We start from the raw sequence: 20,618 nt of genomic DNA, 5'->3' as shown, positions 1-20,618 counted from the left end.
GCCTCTAGTGGTGAGAATGGCCTTCGCCGCAGCTGGATCCAGGTCGCGACCCCTGGGATCCCCTAGGTCACGCTCCGCAGGGAGAGAGTGGAAGCAGCTTGCAGGACAAGAAGTAATGATGGGTAAGCCGAGGTCAGGGCAACAGGCAGACAAGGGTAACCCGAGGGACAGGCAAAAGGTCAGGATCACAGGCAAACAGGAGAAGTCAGGGACGAGCCAAAAACGGTACACAGGAAGATAATCGTAGCACACTGCAGACAGGAACTAAAGCTAACAACACGGTTGAACAGCAAGGCAGACTAGCAGTGCAGTGGTTAATATAGGCTTCCTGGGATGGCCTAGGGTGGAGCAATACAGGGAGGAAGGTGATAAAAGACAGTCAGAAGGAGGGTCAGGCCACTAATGAACACATGGAGATCAGGTAAGCTGCCAGACTTTATTGCATATATTTATGTGTAAAGCCCTGTACACGCGATCGGTTCGTCTGATGAAAACGGACCGATGGACCGTTTTCATCGGACGAATCGGTCGTGTGTGGGCCCCATCGTTGTTTTTTTATCCATCGGTGAAAAAAAATAGAACCTGTTTTAAAATTTTCTTATGGTTAAAAAAACGATAGAACAAAACGATCGTCTGTGGGGAAATCCATCGGTCAAAAATCCACGCATGCTCAGAATCAAGTCGACGCATGCTCTGAAGCATTGAACTTCATTTTTCTCAGCTCGTCGTAGTGTTTTACGTCACCGCGTTTGGACTCGCGATGGTGTGTACGGAAGACTGATAAGTCAGCTTCATTGAATATCCAACGAAAAAATCCATCGAATTAGATTCCATCAGATATCCGATTGTACAAATAATTATAAGTAGCAAATGTTTCCTGTAAACACAGCTTCCCCGTTCTTCACTGTGGCGCCGTCATTGATCGTGTGTTCCCTTTTATAGGGAAACACAATCAATGACGTCACACTTACAGCCACACCCCCCTACAGTTAGAAACACAAATGAGGTCACACTTAACCCCATCAGCGCCCCCTTGTGGTTAACTCCCAAACTGCAATTGTCATTTTCACAGTAAACAATGCATTTTTAATGCATTTTTTGCTGTGAAAATGACAATGGTCCCAAAAATGTGTCAAAAATGTCCGAAGTGTCCGCCATAATGTCGCAGTCACGAAAAAAATCGCTGATCGCCGCCATTAGTAGTAGAAAAAAATAATAATAAAAATGCAATAAAACGATCCCCTATTTTGTAAACGCTATAAATTTTGTGCAAACCAACCCATAAACGCTTATTGCGATTTTTTTTTATACCAAAAATAGGTAGAAGAATACCTAAACTGAGAAAAAAAAAATGTTTTTATATATTTTTGGGGGATATTTTTTATAGCAAAAAGTGTTGCATTTTTTTCAAAATTGTCGCTCTATTTTTGTTTATAGCGCAAAAAATAAAAACCGCAGAGGTGAGCAAATACCACCAAAAGAAAGCTCTATTTGTGGGAAAAAAAGGACGCCAAATTTTGTTTGGGATCCATGTCGCACGACCGCGCAATTGTCAGTTAAAGCGACGCAGTACCAGATCGCAAAACCTGGCCAGGTCCTTTAGCTGCCTAAAGGTCCGGGTCTTAAGTGGTTAAAATATGAACCTGAAAGGACTTCCTTGGAACCTAATCCTAAATCTTTGACACTAAACCGTTTCTTGTTTTTCCTCCTCTTGAATGTACGAAATGAATTTGCTTCTCAGTTAAGTTCAGTTTGGTCAGATGTGGGGATTTTGGGAAATTAATCTGCTTAGTCTCTTTTGTAAAAAACCAAATACAAAGATCTATCTTACCGAAAGATTTGGTGCCCTCAGTCTGCTGATTCACTTCTGCGTCACTGTGACTCATAGCCGATGTACTTGTGGATGGAAATTCATCACTGGTTACCCAGAAGGCTTATCTGGCTAATTGCGTGACGCAGATGGTGATATCAAAATGAAAAGCCAATTCATTTGTTACAAAAAAAAAAACCTGCCTATCTAAAACAAAATGGTACCGAGGACTTTAGAACTTTAGAGAATGTACAAAACCTACAGTCAGACATGTAAATGACTCGCACTTTTAGATTTCCTAATCTGCGCCCCATTAGCTCAATGACTAATTACTACATTGATACAAATAGGGGATACAATTAAAGGATGTTTAGTAAAGCAGTGTGAAATACATTAGCCCTTAAAGGGGTTGTAAGGAAAACATTTTTTTCCCTAAATAGCTTCCTTTTCCTTAGTGCAGTCCTCCTTCACTTACCTAATCCTTCCATTTTAAATGTCCTTATTTCTTTTGAGAAATCCTCACTTCCTGTTCTTCTGTCTGTAACTCAACACCGTAATGCGAGGCTTTCTCCCTGGTGTGGAGAAAGCCTCTTGAGGGGGGGAGGGGGCGAGCATAAGTGTCAGGACACTCTCTACTTTGCAGATAGAGAAAGGAGCTGTGTGTTAGTGGGCATCCTGACACTTCTGCTCACCCCCTCAGGAGGCTTTCTCCACACCAGGAAGAAAGCCTTGCATTACGGTGTGTAGTTACAGACAGAAGAATAGGAAGTGAGGATTTCTCAGAAGAAATAAGGACATTTAGGCTTCATTTCCATGGACGTTTTTAAAAACGAGCTGTAAAGCTAGGTAGGACTCCTGGAAAAATCAGCATTAAAAACGCGTTTTGCACTAGCGTTTTTGCACGTTTTTTAAGCGCTAGCGTCAGGCAGCGTTTTTTGAAGAAAAACACATCTCTAGGCTATATACATTCCCAAATTTCCCACAATGCCACAGAAAACAGAATAAATATGTTACAGAGCATGTGTCGGTGCCATTTTGTTAGGAGAGAGAGGAGAGAGCATTTCTGAGTCTATTTGATTTTTTGTCATTTTGTGAAATTTTCGGAGAAATATGGATCCTGTCATCCTGAAAATTGATGAGGCAATCCTTCTGATTGTCTTGCGGAGGCAACGGAGAAGGAGACAGGAGGAGGAGAGAAGCAGGAGACATCATCAATATTGGGTGCATCCAATGGTATCCCATCGGGTGTCAACGGGGTACTTTTGCAATATGTTTATGCAACTGCGCTTATATCCAAGTAAATTCATGAACTTCACAAGGATGTCAGTGCCACGCTTCGACAACCTGTTGGAGAGGCTCAGACCAAGGCTGACCAGGATGGACACTGTAATGCGGAACTCTGTTTCACTGGAGGAACGGCTCCTAGTGACACTCAGGTAAGTGCAAAATACATATGGGTTAGGGTTAGGTGATAGGGTTAGGGGTCAGGGGTTAGGGTTTAGGGGATAGTGGTCAGGGTTAGGGGATAAGGGTTAGGGTTAGGGGATAGTGGTTAGGGTTAGGGGATAGTGGTTAGGGTTTTGGTTAGGGGATAGTGGTTAGGGTTAGGGGATAGTGGTTAGGGTTTGGGTTAGGGTTAGGGGATAGTGGTTAGGGTTAGGGGATAGTGGTTTGGGTTAGGGAATAACGGTTAGGGTTAGGGGTTAGGGTTAGGGGATAGTGTTTAGGGTTATGGGAAAGTGGTTAGGGTTAGGGTTTGGGTTAGGGAATAGTGGTTAGGTTTAGGGGTTAGGGTTAGGGGATAGTGGTTAGGGTTTGGGTTAGGGAATAGTGGTTAGGGTTAGGGGATAGTGTTTATGGTTATGGGAAAGTGGTTAGGGTTATGGTTTGGATTAGGGGATAGTGGTTAGGGTTACGGGATAGTGGTTAGGGTTAGGGGATAGGGTTAGGGTTAGGAGATAGGGTTAGGGGGTAGTGGTTAGGGGATAGGGTTAGGGTTATGGTTTACGGTATAGGGTTAGGGGATAGAGTTAGGGGATAGTGGTTAGGGTTAGGGGATAGTGGTTAGGGTTTGAGTTAGGGAATCGTGGTTAGGGGATAGGGTTAGGGTTAGGGGATAGTGTTTAGGGTTATGGGAAAGTGGTTAGGGTTAGGGTGTGGGTTAGGGGATAGGGTTAGGGTTATGGTTTACGGTATAGGGTTAGGGGATATTGGTTAGGGTTAGGGGGTACGGTATAGGGTTAGGGGATAGGGTTAGGAGATTGTGTCTTCCCAGCCAGGGTACACTACAGCACAAATGTCCTCCCATGCTTTCACCTTCCTAATATGATCTCCATAAAGAGCATGTGCCACATCCCACAGTTCAGGATGTGCTTGAACAGCAGTGATTAGAGAAAGTTGGGATACAGAACTTGCCACTGCCATCTTTGTTTGTTCTCTAAAGCACTCCTGGGTAATTAAAATGTCCAGACAGGAATTTCCTGTGTTTACAGAGGCTACAGTGACCAATGAAATTTTTACTGATAAAACGCTGGAGCTCAAAAACGCTGCAGTAGCGTTTTTAGCGGTTTTACGCATTTTTGAGCGTTTTTGCACATTTTTTATCGTTTAACGTCTGGCATTTTTACAGCTCTGGCATCGGTGCCACAGAACGCCCTGGTCCTGGGTTTTTTTTACAGCTCAAAAACGCCTATGCCATTTGCAGCTCAAAAATGCCTATGTGGGCATGAAGCCATAGAATAACATGGACAGGCGTTTTTAAGCTGTAAAAAACGCTAAAAAAAGCGTCTGTAAAAACGTCCATGGAAATGAAGCCTAAAAAGCAAAATGGAAGGATGAGGTAAGTGAAGGAGGGCTGCACTAAGGTAAAGGAAGATATTTATCGAAAAAAAAAAATCCTTTACAACCCCTTTAACAACCAATTACAAATATTTTTTTCATTGAACTGACTTCAGTGAACTTTGATTTGCCTTTGTGGATTGCTGCACATCACACAGTTCATTTACCATAGTTATTGGCGTATAACTTGCACAGGCGTATAACAGGCTGCAGCCATTAAATTGCCCAACACTGCAACCTGCTCAGTGCCCATCTGCAGCCATTAAATTTCGTTCTTCTCAAGACCTGCTGCTCTCTAGCTCTCTCATCACCTCCTCCCATGCTCATCTACAGGACTTTTCCAGAGCCTCTCCAAGCCTATGGAACTCCTTACCCCAATCTGTCCATCTATCTCCTTCTCTATTAGCTTTTAGAGGATCCCTGAAAACCCTCCTCTTCAGAGAAGCCTATCCTACCCACATATAACAACTGTATTTTAATTTTGTCCATCTGATCATCCCCCACATCTACTATCCTTTGTTTCACTTGACCCTCTCTTCTAGATTGTAAGATCTAATGAGCAGAGCCCTCTGATCCCTCCTGTATTGGATTGTATTGTAACTGTACTGTCTTCTCTGATGTTGTAAAGCGCTGCGCAAACTGTTGGCGCTATATAAATCCTGTATAATAATAATTTCCCAACAATGCACCCTGCTCAGTGCCCATCTGCAGCCATTAAAGTGGTTGTAAACCCTTGCAGACCACTTTACCTACAGGTAAGCCTAGATTAAGGCTTACCTGTAGGTGCAACAAATATCTCCCAAACCTACACGTTTTAGGAGATATTTTCTGAAAAAACTGCATCGATGTCTACGGCGCATGCATGTGCCGTTAGTGAAGGCAGTCGTGCCGTCACTGACGGCTCCCGCGCACATGGGAGTGACATCATCGTGACTCCAGCCAATCACAGCGCTGGAGCCGCAATACCCGGAAGTCACTCGGGTATCATGGCGGCAGCGGAGGAGAGGAACGAGAGTCGCTTCGGGGGCTTCGATCTCAGGTAAGTAATTCATAAGCTGCTATGCATACTAGCTCATTATGTCTTTTCCTGCAAATAGCTTCTTTGAGGCACTTTCGTGTGTGTATACACATCGGTGCCCCCACCTCTGCAGGCGCCTGGGTGCAAAGCACCCTGCGCACCCTGCCTAGGATCAGCCCTGGCTATGACTTTCAGTCCTTGAATCACCAGCACATAGGACCAATTTAAAACAAATCTGAATAAATATATAAGAGGTCCATACAGTGGACTTGGTGTTGAGTTATTCCCCTTAGGGTCAACACTGAGGACGAGGGGGCACTCTTTACGTCTAGAGGAAAAAAGATTTCACCTCCAAATACGGAAAGGTTTTTTCACAGTAAGAGCTGTGAAAATGTGGAACAGACTCCCTCCAGAGGTGGTTCTGGCCAGCTCAGTAGATTGCTTTAAGAAAGGCCTGGATACTTTCCTAAATGTACATAAAATAACTGAGTACTAAGATTTGTAGGTAAAGTTAATCCAGGGTAAATCCGATTGCCTCTCGGGGGATCAGGAAGGAATTTTTTCCCCTGCTGTAGCAAATTGGTTCATGCTCTGCTGGGTTTTTTTGCCTTCCTCTGGATCAACTGTGGGTATGGAGTTGGGTGTATGGGATTGTACTGTGTTTTTTATTTTGTTTGTTTATTTTTTTGTGGTTGAACTGGATGGACTTGTGTCTTTTTTCAACCTGACTAACTATGTAACTATGTAACTATGTAAATAAAATCTGGAACTGTATAACCTTCTGTCCCTGAAGAGGACCTCCACTTTATCCTTTAGTTTGTTACAATGCTGCCATGTGTTTTGTCTTTTATCGATTCATTTTATCAGATTTTTCGTGAATAAACTTTGTATTTTATATATATATATCATCTACTGTTTCATTGCCGTTAAAATCCCAACTTTTGAGAAAACCCTTTTTTGTTCATTATATGCAAATTGCCATCATAAAAACTGAATGGTAAGGAGGGGTAGTGGTGCTACCTCTCATAGATTGCTCATCAAATATCGGTGGAAGAAGTGTCTAAACACCAATAGAAATCCTCATAAGTTACCAACAAAACAGTGAAGCCTCCTGATGGGGCTGAAAATTTAAACAAACGTGATCATCAATGTAGTCTGAATATATGCCAGTATACAGACCAACAAAATATGTGTGCGTACCACAGTGTATAAATAAACCATGCACAAAGATGACTAAAGTGACCAAAGTGCATCAATATAATAATAATTAATAAATAATGTCCATCAGCGTGAATTGAATCACCAGTGAATAAATATATATTATAAAGTGTCCAGTGCAACAATGGTATGTGTCACCAAAGATCTCAATGGCAGGTATATGATATAAAGTCCAGATAGAAATAAATAAACACGAGACCGATAAATTCTTCAAAAGATGGCTCCAAGTGACATAGGTGCTCTCCAGTGGCGGTGCATCCATAGAGGGCGCCAGAACGCCGCCCCCTCTCGCTCTTGCACCGCCACTGAATACAATATACAGATTCATGCATTGTACCAGCCACCACTGGTACATGCACTACGTAGCTTTAGGCGCAAACTGCAGAGGACACGGGCAGTACACACCAAGTAGCTTTAGGTGCAAACTACAGAGGACACGGGCAGTACACACCAAGTAGCTTTAGGTGCAAACTACAGAGGACACGTGCAGTACACACCAAGTAGCTTTAGGTGCAAACTACAGAGGACACGTGCAGTACACACCAAGTAGCTTTAGGTGCAAACTACAGAGGACACGTGCAGTACACACCAAGTAGCTTTAGGTGCAAACTGCAGAGGACACAGGCAGTACACACACTACATAGCTTTAGGTACAAACTGCAGAGGACCCGGGCAGTACACACCAAGTAGCTTTAGGTGCAAACTGCAGAGGACACGTGCAGTACACACCAAGTAGCTTTAGGTGCAAACTACAGAGGACACGTGCAGTACACACCAAGTAGCTTTAGGTGCAAACTACAGAGGACACGGGCAGTACACACCAAGCAACTTTAGGTGCAAACTACAGAGGACACGGGCAGTACACACCAAGTAGCATTAGGTGCAAACTACAGAGGACACAGGCAATACACCACGTGAGAATACTGCAGCTAGCACAATCACCTGCCTGCCAGTAAATTAGGAATAGCTGATCCAGCTAAACTATACAGTGTATAAATATATGTACAACACCTGGGATGTATATATATCCTCTACACACTGTAACTTTACCTGACTAGCCTGCCTGCTCTATCTACCTAGAAAAAATGACACTCTCTCTCTCTGTGTCTGTCTTTAACCACTGCCGCAACACACTACACAAGGCCGACCTGCAGGTTATCTTTTATAGTGTGGGGCAAGTACTAAACCCCCTGAGCCATAATTGGCCAAAGCCACCCTGGCTTTGGCCAATTATGGCTCTCCGTTTGTTGCGCGCTGTGATTGGCCAAGCATGCGGGTCATAGTGCATGCTTGGCCAATCATCAGCCAGCAATGCACTGCGATGCCGCAGAGAATTATGGGCCGTGACGCGCCAAATTCGACGGCCCGTAACTTTCGTATTTCGACGAACTGTCGAACATACGATGTTCGAGTCGAACATGGGTTCGACTCGAACACGAAGCTCATCCCTACTGGAGACTTTATAAATATGCCAAGCAGCTCGTCCTAGTCTCCACCTACTATGTCTAGAACATTCTCCAATGTTCCAGAGAACACCAGAGATTATACTTGCTGAGTCATTCCACCCTGACACATAGTAACCCTGACCCACATTCCCATGGCTGGAGACCTTATAAATATGCCAAGCAGCTCCTCCTAGTCTCCACCCACTATGTCTAGAACATTCTCCAATGTTCCAGAGAACACCAGATATTATACTTGCTGAGTCATTCCACCCTGACACATAGTAACCCTGACCCACATTCCCATGGCTGGAGACCTTATAAATATGCCAAGCAGCTCCTCCTAGTCTCCACCCACTATGTCTAGAACATTCTCCAATGTTCCATAGAAAACCAGAGATTATACTTGCCGAGTCATTCCGCCCTGACACATAGTAACCCTGATCCACATTCCCACGGCTGGAGACTTTACAAATATGCCAAGCAGCTTCTTCTAGTCTCCACCCACTATGTCTAGAACATTCTCCAAAGTTCCAGAGGACACCAGAGCTTATACTTGCTGAGTCATTCAGCCCTGACCCACATTCCCAGCTCAGCCAAAAAACAATTTTCCTACACTGACAACAAACCTATAAACCTACACTACTACCTAGCACTCACTAGAGGGTGCTATAGAGGGATATGCTTTGTACATTTTCATGTCAGAGGTTTACAACCACTTTAAGCACATCTAAAAGTTTTTTGTTTATCATAAAAAATAAAATTCTTGTGTTACCACATATCATACCATTAATGTCTGTACCAAGTTCAACAACTTGCTTATTTTCAACACTTTTTTCTTTGTCTTGTTATTTGTCCTATATTGGGCTTGATATGTAAGGCCTAATACAGTACAAGCTACACTGTTTGCTTATTATAAAACAAATATAATTACAAATTACATAAAAGACAGTGGTGCATTTCTTTTTTTAGGGAAAATTCCTCAGATTAAACCTAGATTTTAAAGCATGTGTTGGATTGTACAAAAAAAGAGTATGATAATGTCTCCACCATCAGGTGTCGTAAAAGATTGCAGTTACATAGATAGATGTCTTTACAGTGAGAGAAAAAGTATTTGATCCCCTGCTGATTTTGTATGTTTCCCACTGACAAAGAAATTATCAGTCTATAATTTAATGGTGGGCTTATTTTAACAGCGAGAGACAGAATAACAACAAAAAAATCCAGAAAAACACATTTCAAAAAGTTATAAATTGATTTGCATTTTAATGAGTGAAATAAGTATTTGACTCCTTCACAAAACATGACTTGGTACTTGGTGGCAAAACCCTTGTTGGCAATCACAGAGGTCAGACGTTTCTTGTAGTTGGCCGCCAGGTTTGCACACATCTCAGGAGGAATTTTGTCCCACTCCTTATTGCAGATCCTCTCCAAGTCATTAAGGTTTCAAGACTGACGTTTGGTAACTCGAACTTTCAACTCCCTCCACGTATTTTATATGGGATTAAGGTCTGGAGACTGTCTAGGCCCCTCCAGGACCTTAATGTGTTTCTTCTTGAGCCACTCCTTAGTTGCCTTGGCTGTTTGTTTTGGGTCATTGTCATGCTGGAATACCCATCCACGACCCATTTTCAATGTCCTGGCTGAGGGAAGGAGGTTCTCCCCCTAGATTTGATGGTACATGGCCCCGTCCATCATCCCTTTGATGTGGTGAAGTAGTCCTGTCACCTTAGCAGAAAAAAAAACAAAGCATAATGTTTTCACCTCCATGTTTGATGGAGGGAATGGTGTCCTTGGGGTCATAGGCAGGATTCCTCCTCCTCCAAACACGGTGAGTTGAGTTAATGCCAAAGAGCTTGATGTTGGTCTCATCTGACCACAATGCATTTATGTGCAGCAATACGCACGGGTGTGCACTTCAGCACGCATTGGTGTGCGCCTGCGCATGGGTGCACGCCCGTACATGTCCAGCCCCAAGAATAGCGCCAAGCTGCCTACTTGTAGATGGGTGTAACGGTCACCACCGTTTACGACCTTCCATCAACCCACGACAGCTTATCGACACTCCACAATTAGGCAAACGAACACGACCAATAAGAATTCCCCCCAGACACGAGACACACAGCTCTGTTCTGGTTTCAAATAAAAGACAACTTTAATGGTTAGCTCTCAAGTTTATATACAGTTCAAGCATGAAAGGAACCATCAAACTCTCCACCCACACATCACACCCTGGGGGGCTTCAATACACCTTCAGATGGCTAATTGCTAAACATTCCAGACATCTCGGCGCCGGGCTATAATTATCACTGCACCTGAGAAGTCACATTCCTTCATTAACAGAATTCAAACAAAACACCATCACACAATGATTTCTTCTCAATCCACATCTTTAGACAGACGTTCTGTCTCCGCATACAGCATAACAGAAAGGTATTCACACCCCTGAGCATCAATAGGCTTTAAGCAGTGTTATCACACAATGAAAGGCCTTTCAAGAGCCAGCCTTATTTAACATGTCAACAGTCTACACAGAAAGATGAGTCATAGAATAAACCAACACTTTGCAATATGAGCTATCAGTAATGTCCCCTGTCCTGTAATTTAGGATATCATTTCTACAATAAGGTGATGTATACTGTTTACTGGATGTTCCCTAGCTCCCTGTGATCCCTGTTCCTGTGCTTCCTGGTTACCCTGCTGCGTGACTACCTGGTTACTGACTCAGCTTGTTCCTGGATATCCTATGACTGTCATCTAATCGCGACCTCAGCTCGCTGGTTGACCTTGCTCTTGCTTGATCTCCTGTGTTTGACCTGGCTTGTCTCCTGACTTCACTCCTGCTACTACTGTATGACCATGGCCTGGTTCTTGGCCGTGTCTCCTTTTCTAGTTGTCCAACAGTGTATAACCTTGACTCCAACTTCCAGACTACATCTCTCTGCCTGCTCCTTCAGACTGGTTTTCCTGGTCCTACATGGCATTCCCACACCATCAGTGAATGGACTGCTTACCAATGCTGAGTGTAAGGTGTTCTCCTACTTGCATCTGTCACCATCCCTGCAGACCATCTCTACTGATCGGCACCCGTGATATATACAGTGCCTTGAAAAAGTATTCATACCTCTTGAAATGTTCCACATGTTGTCATGTTACAACCAAAAACGGAAATTTATTTCATTGGGATTTTATGTAATAGACCAACACAAAGTGGCACATAATTGTGAAGTGGAAGGAAAATGATAAATGGTTTTATGAATTTTTTACAAATATGTGAAAAAGTGTGGGGGGTACATTTGTATGGCGCCCCCCGGAGTCAATACTTTGTAGAACCGCCTTTCTCTGCAATTACAGCTGCAAGTCTTTTTGGGGATGTTTCTACTAGCTTTGCACATCTAAAGAGGGACATTTTTGCCCATTCTTCTTTGCAAAATACTCTGTGAATAGCAATGAATGGGATTTACAACCATTGAGATGCTGTGGCATGACCTTAAACAGGCCGTTCATGCTGGAAAAACCTTCAATGTCAAAACAAATCTGCAAAAGAAGAGTGGGCCACAATTTTCCCACAGCGATGTGAAAAACTCATTGCCAGTTATCGCAAACGCTTGATTGCAGTTGTTGCCGCCAAGGGTGGCCCAACCAGTTATTAGGTTTAGGGGGGGAATTACTTTTTCACATAGGGCCAGGCAAGTTTGGAGAGCTTTTTTTTCTTAATAAATCCTCATTTAAAAACTGCCTTTTTGTATTTACTTGTGTAAAATTAAAATGTGTTTGATGTTCATTGGATAAATATTATCCAATGCTATATGAGGCTATACTCAAATTCCACAAAAAAATTGTTTGATGATCTAAATCATTTAAGTGTGACAAATATGCAAAAACTAAAAAAATCAGGAAGGGGGCAAAAACTTTTTCACAGCACTGTTTATGGGTTTCATTGACCCCTATTATAACAGCTTCAGCCCTGGAGGATTTGGCTGCCCAATGTGTAGCTGGCCAGCTTGAACCTGTCCTAGGTAGCTAATATAACCTACATGTATATACAGCGAAACCTGCTAAGAACCTAAATGTAGTGCACATGTTTATATATGAGAGACAAAAGCAAAGTTATTCACTGTGATTTTATGCTTGAATGTCATATAATAGTTGTATGTTGTGTTTACAGAAGCAAAAGAAAAAAAATGCCTTTAAGAATCGTTTATTTATATGACAGTGAAGGTAAGCTCAAATTACACAGTAGATTTCATACCAAAAAGCATAGAGTTAAGCTTTTGTGACTCATCAGTAGCCTTGGCCAATCACAGCTAATCTCACATTGAGCAGAGTCTTGACCTATCACAGCTACCTTTGCATCCATTCTGTCTGGGAGGTTCCTAATATACATGTGCTGCAAATTCATTCCACATGGAGAAAGAGAGCAGAGCAGACATACAGAGTTCAGTTTTATGGAAGCAAGGGCCTAAATAGGTACCTTACACAAGTTATATATATATGTTCTTACTGTAAATAGTGTGATCAGAATTGAATACTGATCTAGTTGTGTGTTCACTTGTAGTTCCACCAAATAAAGTCATCTAACCGAACTAAGCCACATTCAGTCATTCGAACTAAGTTACATCCATCCATCCACTCTAACAAGCTAACTGCACCAAACTCATTACCGAACTAAAGCAACACTGCAAGCCAAGTTGCAAACCACAGTTATACCTTTCAGAGAAATCCGAGAATGCTTTGATAACTTACTGAGAGAGAGAGAGAGAGAGTATAAATACTGAAGAAAGAAATATATCCACCATTTTATGTTGAATGACAAGATTGAATATTTGAACCGCCATTTTCTGTTAGGCCTCGTACACACGACCGAACATGTCTGCTGAAACTGGTCCGCTGACCAGTTTCAGCAGACATGTTTGGTCGTGTGCACAGCCGACCGGACCGGATTCCCGGCCGAGCGGACTTTTTCCAGCGGACAAATGTTTCTTAGCATGCTTAGAAACATGTCCGCTGGAAGTCTGTCCGTCGGACGTGTTCGGTCGTCTGTACAGACTCACCGGACACGTCCGATCGGCCGCCATCCCTCGCATGCGTCAAAGTGATTCGACGCATGCGTGAAAGCATTGAACTTCCAAGTGCACTTTTAGTGCAATTTCAAATGCACTTTGCAAAGTGGATTTGCCTTTCATAAATAACACCCATTATAGTTTACTTTTTGCTATAGTAAACATCCCAATTAAGAAAAAAAGGATAATGTTTCCTCAGTTTAGGCTGATATGTATTCTTCTACACATTTTTGGTAAAAAAAAAAAATCGCAATAAGCGCATATTGATTGGTTTACAAAAAAGTTATAGCGTCTGCAAACTATGGGAAAGATTTTTGGCATGTACCGTATATGTTTTCAATTTCATTTTTATGAATTTTGATAAAAAAAAATCACAGATATACAAAATTTGTTACTTTATATAAATGCTTCTTCTCCTATATATCATCTAGGGGCCTTAATTATTATTACACACTTCTTTATTCCATGCTTTCTTTCCCCTAAGTCTTCATCAGGAGTTCAACAATCTTTACTACATACATACTCCTAATCCCATCCACACCCCATGACAAGAACACCCATAAAACAAACGAAAAACTATTTATATGGCATTTTTTTTTACAAGTGGTATTGCGACGTTGCGGCGGACAGGTCGGACACTTTTGACACATTTTCGGGACCATTGACATTAAGGCCCCATTCACACTGAGGAGTTTTTCAGGCGGTACAGCACTAAAAATAGCGCCTAAATAGCGCCTGAAAAACTCCTGCCCAGCCTTCTCAATGTGAAAGCCCGAGGGCTATTTTTAGCGGCGCTATACCGCCACCGCGCCTCCTGTCCCAGTGTGAAAGGGGCCTTACAGAGCGATCAGTGCTTTAACCACTTAAGACCCGGACCTTTATGCAGGTAAAGGACCTGGCCAGTTTTTGCGATTCGGCACTGCGTCGTTTTAACTGACAATTGCTAAAAAATGCATTGTTTACTGTGAAAATGACAATTGCAGTTTGGGAGTTAACCACTAGGGGGCGCTGTAGGGGTTATGTGTGACCTCATATGTTTTTCTAACTGTAGGGGGGTGGGGCTGGACGCGTGACGTCATTGATCGTGTTTCCCTATATTAGGGAACACACGATCAATGAAGCTGCCACTATGAAGAACGGGGAAGCTGTGTTTACACACCGCTCTCCCCGTTCTTCAGCTCCGGGGACCCGATCGCAGGACTCCAGGGGCAATCGGGTCCACGGGTCCCGCGGCTGCGGTAACGGAGCTCCGCGACCCACTGGTGGGCACTTAAAGAGGACATACAGGTACGTGCTTGTGCCCAGCCGCGCCATTCTGCCGACATATATCTGCAGGAGGCGGTCCTTAAGTTGTTAAAAATGCACTGATTACTGTGTAAATGGCACTGGCAGGGAAGGGATTAACACTAGGGGGTGATCAAGGGGTTAACTGTGTTCCCTATTTTGTGTTCTAACTGTGGGGGGGTGGAGAATGACTATAGGAGATGACAGATCTTGTTTTCTACTTTGTAGGAAACACACGATTTGTCTTGTCTCCTCAGACAGCACGGGGATTTGTGTGTTTACACGCACAAACCCCCCTGCTCCCGCTCGTGCACGTGATCGCACGTGGCCAGCGGCGATCGTGCCCGCCGGCCACGCGCATCGGGTTTCCTGCCCTCTGGTGGCTCTCCTGGGCGAAGCCGTATTTATATACGGGATTTCGTCCAGGAGAGCCATTCTGCCGCAGTATATCTGCGTGAGCCGGTCGGGAACCGGTTCATTTCCAGAATTTCTTAATCCGGTAGAGGAGAAAAAAATACATTAAAGCATTGTTTAATGATGACTAAACTTTTGGAAGCATTATATTTCAAGGGTATGTATAGATAAACCTAATCCTGTTGACTGTGCGTGTACAACATAAATGTAAAGTCAAAGTCACATGCAACATCTTTTCATGTAAAAATGAATGGATATCGTTGGAGCGGACAGGATTACATTATGCTAATATTGTCGTTCATAACGTGTGAACCGCTCATATAATTAGCGTTATTGAGCAGAGTTTTAAATGTAAAAGATTATAGGCAACAAGAAATAGGATACCAAGTCCGTTTTGTTTTGTGGTTTAGGTATGAAAGCTGGAAGAAAACTATGGTGATAATAAAGGATAAATTACACTTAAGAGTCAGTTAGTTATAATATTCCAAACTGCATTGAAATTTAGCTTAGGGTGGGCATGATGACTAAAGAAAATCTTATGACACTTAGAGGACTACTAAAGAAAAGTTGTACTTCTTCTTACCTGTATATGCAGAATATATACAGTGCCTTGCGAAAGTATTCATACCCCTTGAAATTTTCGACATTTTGTCATGTTACAACCCAAAAACGTAAATTTATTTTATTGGGATTTTACGTGATAGACCAACGCGAAGTGGAGCATAATTGTGAAGTCGAAGGAAAATAATAAATGGTTTTAATTTTTTTTTTACAAACAAATATCTGAAAAGTGTGGCGTGTCTAAGGCTCCATTCACATCTAGGCGGACGAAATCGCGGCGTTTTGTCCCGCGAATTGCGGCGGCAAATAGCGGCGTTTTGTACCGCGATTTGCGGCGACAAAACACTGCGATTGTTCGCCTAGATGTGCCCCTCTATGGAGATGGTTCCCGAACGCCGAAAGCCGCCTGAAAAAAAGGTCCGGGACCTTTTTTCAGGCGGCAGGCGACAGGCGTACGGCGTGGAGATGTGAACCATCTCCATAGAGGGCAATGTGTTTCCAGCCCTCTGGCGGCAGCGGCGTCACACTACAGGCGATAAAACGCCTAGGTGTGAATGGGGACTTAGCCAGGTATTTTCTTCCACTTCCAGGCATAGATAGCCGCAATAGCTGCGGATATCTACGCTATGTCTGCCCCCTCCTCTGCCCCACACACACACAGGGGCAGATTCAGGTAGAAATCCGTTACGCTGCAGCAAGCCCGCCTAATTCAAATGGGGCGGGCACCATTTAAATTAGGCTCGTTCCCGTGCCGAACGTACTGCGCATGCTCCGCTCGTAAAATTACCCGACGTGCATTGCGCTAAATGACGTCGCAAGGACGTCATTGGTTTCGACGTTAACGTAAATGGCATCCAGCGCCATTCACGGACGACTTACGCAAACGACGTGAAATTAAAAATTTCGACGCGGGAACGACGGCCATTCTTAACATTGGTTAGACCACCTAGAGGGCAACCTTAGTTTTACGTGACGCATCTCTACGGAAACGACGTAAATTTAGAGCGACGGGCAAAGCGGACGTTCATGAATCGGCGTAACTAGTCATTTGCATATTCTACGCCGACCGCAATGGAATCGTCACCTAGTGGCCGGCCTAGAATTGCAGCCTAAGATCCGACGGTGTAAGTCAATTACACCTGTCGGATCTTAGGGCTATCTATGCGCAACTGATTCTATGAATCAGACGCATAGATGCGACAATCGTATCTCAGAGATACGACGGCGTATCAGGAGATACGCCATCGTATCTCTTTTTGTGAATCTGGCCCACAGGTCCCAAAAGACAGCAGGGACCAGTGAGGCAGCGCAACTCGCGCATGCACAGTAGGGAACCAGGAAGTGAAGCTGCAAGGCTTCACTTCCTGATTCCCTTACCGAAGATGGCGGTGCCTCCAACCAAGAGCCGAGGGACAGATTGGCTTCGGGTGCCGACATCGCGGGCGCCCTGGACAGATAGGTGTCCTTATTTTAAAAGACAGCAGCTGCAGTATTTAAGTAAAGCACCATCCAAATATTTTGAATCCAATTCTGATATCTGCCTTTTTATCTCTCATCCCTGTAAATTCTATTTTCGGAGCGATCTATCATTCATGGATTCTATTATATGACCCATCTGGAATGAATGCTAACGAAGGTACATGCTTTATCACAATGCCTTGGATAGCATTACAGTATGCATACGCACAAGCTTTATTGTTAGTCAATCTGATCCCAAAATGAATTCCTATTGTAATAATAGCGCATCGAGTTTTTATTGTTTAACAAAATAAATGTCAGATTTGCAGCAGACTTTCCTAAAGTAACGCTTCCCTCCTTTGCAGGAAGTGCCTGATGTTTATTACGCTGAATAAATATTGTCTTTCATCCTTTCCAGACTTGCGGTATTTCTGCTCTGACATACAAAAGATATGTTAACCACAAGCCACACAATAATACATTCAATTGACATTTGACATTTTTGTGAAAAAGAGGCTTATTCTGAAATAGGTATTGGGCAACAACGACACTGAGCCTAGAGCCCAGTCGTATAATGCCTCTAAGTACTGTATACATATCCAACCACAAAAGGCCATATACAAGAATATTCAGACATGTATGTATTCAATAAATTGGGTAAAGCTTGTAGTGTAGCGGGTGTAGTTTGGCCTCCCTGCACAGGTGACGCTGACAGCACCACCATGCAAGGAAGAGTGGAGGACAGGAGGAACTTGCGTACCTCTTAGGCCTCTGTAGGGGCCATCAGGTGATTGGACGATGCTGCATCGGATGACACCACGGCCATCTTTAGCGAGGACAGTGCTTATAAACCCCAACCCCCCCCCCCCCCCCCCCCATCTTCCCTTTTTTTCTTCCCGCCTTTCCCCCATCCCTTGTATGAGTGTTATTTTTCACCCATGCAAAAAACTTCATACATTCTCTAGCATATATAATATTAACATTGATCCCTATTGGGCAAAATCATTATTTTTTACAATACATTCCCCTGCCTTCTCTTTGTTTTAGGAATATATTGGTGGCCTTTTCAGTCAAGGAGGTTGGGCAGCAAGGAGTGCTGCCCTTTTTTCCTGTTTCTGCAATTTCCCAAGTCGCAGTAAAATCCATCTGCTGCCTCTTTGCCAAGTTCGCCCTAGCAGCAAATTGCAGGATTTCTGCCCTCAGTCCCGTGTATCCCGTTTTTGGATGTGGGTTAGAATGAGATTGGTTCTATATTTTGAACCGGAGGTAATCCTTATGTGTATATATATATATATATATTCCTTAAGAATTTGTTCTGCTCCTAATTTGATTCAAATCGGAAGGGGTTCATTTTTGTTCTAAGAGATTTTCATTGAAAAAATTCTACATTTCAGGAACTCTACCCCCCCCTCTACGTGATCTTCCTCTTATAATCCAGACTTCAATTTAGGAACTTTATTGCCTGTGTGATTAAAGACGTACGATAGGCGTGCACCTTCAGCTCATCATTATGTATTACTCTGTAATTTAATGTTTATTCAATCAATCTTTTTGATCTTTATTTGTATGATTAATTTTTTTTTTTTTTTTTACAGTTTTTTTGTATCAAAAATTGTTAAGTGTAATCTTTTTTATGCTTGTTGTTTCTTTTGTTGTATTTAAACTTCATGCGACACTTCTGAAAACTCCTGAGGAAGCTCTTCTGAGCGAAACATGTAGAGTGAGAAGTGTTTGTACATGTTATTTGGTTGATATGTCTTTATGAACAGCTATTATATTTTAAAAGAGACTTGTTCTAAAATTAAATGTATATATTTGTATAAAACTGAGATGTTTTTCTATTTCTGGTACCTCTTAAAGTCCCTCTTTACCGTTTCCAAATAATCTTTATCCTATGGGATGTGGTACCCTTCTACTTTGATCTCTCACTACCCTGCCCCAACCAAAAACTGACCTCCTAGGCCTCGTACACACGACCTAGTTTCAGCGGACAGATCCGACCGTGTGTACTGCCTAGCAGACAGGTTTCCAGCAGACAAAAGTTTTAAAGCATGCTTTAAAACTTGTCTGCTGGAAACCCGTCCGTCCGACATGTCCGCTGGTTAGTACACCTAACCAGCGGACCGAAATCTTCCGCATGCGTCAAATGGATTCGACGCATGCGTGGAAGCATTTTACTTCCTGGTTTGGTGACGTGGCGGCGTCAACGTCACCGCCACGTCACCGCACTGTCCGTCCACGGGGATTTTGGTTTGATGGTGTGTACAGCCATCAGACCAAAACATCCCAGCGGACATGTCCGCTGACCGTTTTCATCGGACAGTCCCGTCGTGTTCACGGGGCCCTACAGTTTGTGAGCAGATGCAGTCTGTACTCCCCTCTGTAGGTGGCACTTGACTTGAGCGGCAATACAGAAGGGAAGGAAGTTGAGAGGAACTTTATTCCTCTATGACTTCCTAAATCATCGGCAGAGCAGCTGTCCGATTGGATGCTGGTGGCCCTGCGTGACCCCTGCAACCATCTTGGGTGTGGCAAGTGTTTATTTAGCAACTAGTATAAAAAACCACCCTAATACCAATAGTGTCTAAATCTGGTAAATAGTAGCAGCGACTTAACCTTTCGACATAACCACAGTTATTACAATTAGACACGTGCAATTTGTTTTGTTCCGAAATTGTTATTTAACTAATTTTGACAAATTTGTTAATTCTGAAAATACCGAAAACCTGTTTAACAAATTTTTCTAAAAATTCGTAAATTAGAATGTAGCGCCTGGTTACTTTCCAGAACTGGTGCTAGTTTACATTTAGAGGGGGTCAGAGAGTTAAGTAACTCTGACCATGTTAATTGGTTAAAATTTGAAGCCTCTGTCTCAGCGGACCAGTTTCAGCAGACATGTTTGGTCGTGAGTACGGGGCCTATTACTTACACCTGAATCTGCCATTTCCATTTCTACCAAATTTCTACTCTTCACCAAGTTCTACTGTTTTTACCCGGCTGGGTAATAAAGAGCACAGAAAAAGACACCTGCTGTGTGGACATTCCAAAATTTGTGTATTTAAATTTTTTTATGGGAAGTTATTTATTACAGAAAGTAGAAAATATTTGGATTTTTTTTCTAAATTTTTGCTGTTTTTTCAAATATATACCGCAAAAAATAAAAAACCCAGTAGTGATCAATTATCACCATAAGAAAGCTCTATTTGTGTGAAAAAATTATATAATTTTATTTGGGTACAATGTTGCATGACCGCGCAATTTCCAGTTAAAGTAGCGCAGTGCCGAATAGCAAAAAATGGCCTGGTCGTGAAGGGGGGTAAAACCTTCCAGATCTTTTCTTTCTATTTTTGTAACACGACAATATATACAGTATATATACTGTATTTATCGGCGCATACTGCACACTTAAAATCAGGGGAAAATCGTGGGTGCGCGATATACGCCAATACCCCGCCGATACCCATTGTCTCCGACATCTCCGACATTGTCTGAGCCGAGCCGAGTGTACTGCG

The sequence above is a fragment of the Rana temporaria genome, chromosome 4 (genome assembly GCF_905171775.1).
Source record: "Rana temporaria chromosome 4, aRanTem1.1, whole genome shotgun sequence".
NCBI classification, from domain to species: Eukaryota; Metazoa; Chordata; class Amphibia; order Anura; family Ranidae; genus Rana; species Rana temporaria.
This window is presented reverse-complemented; position numbering follows the sequence as displayed.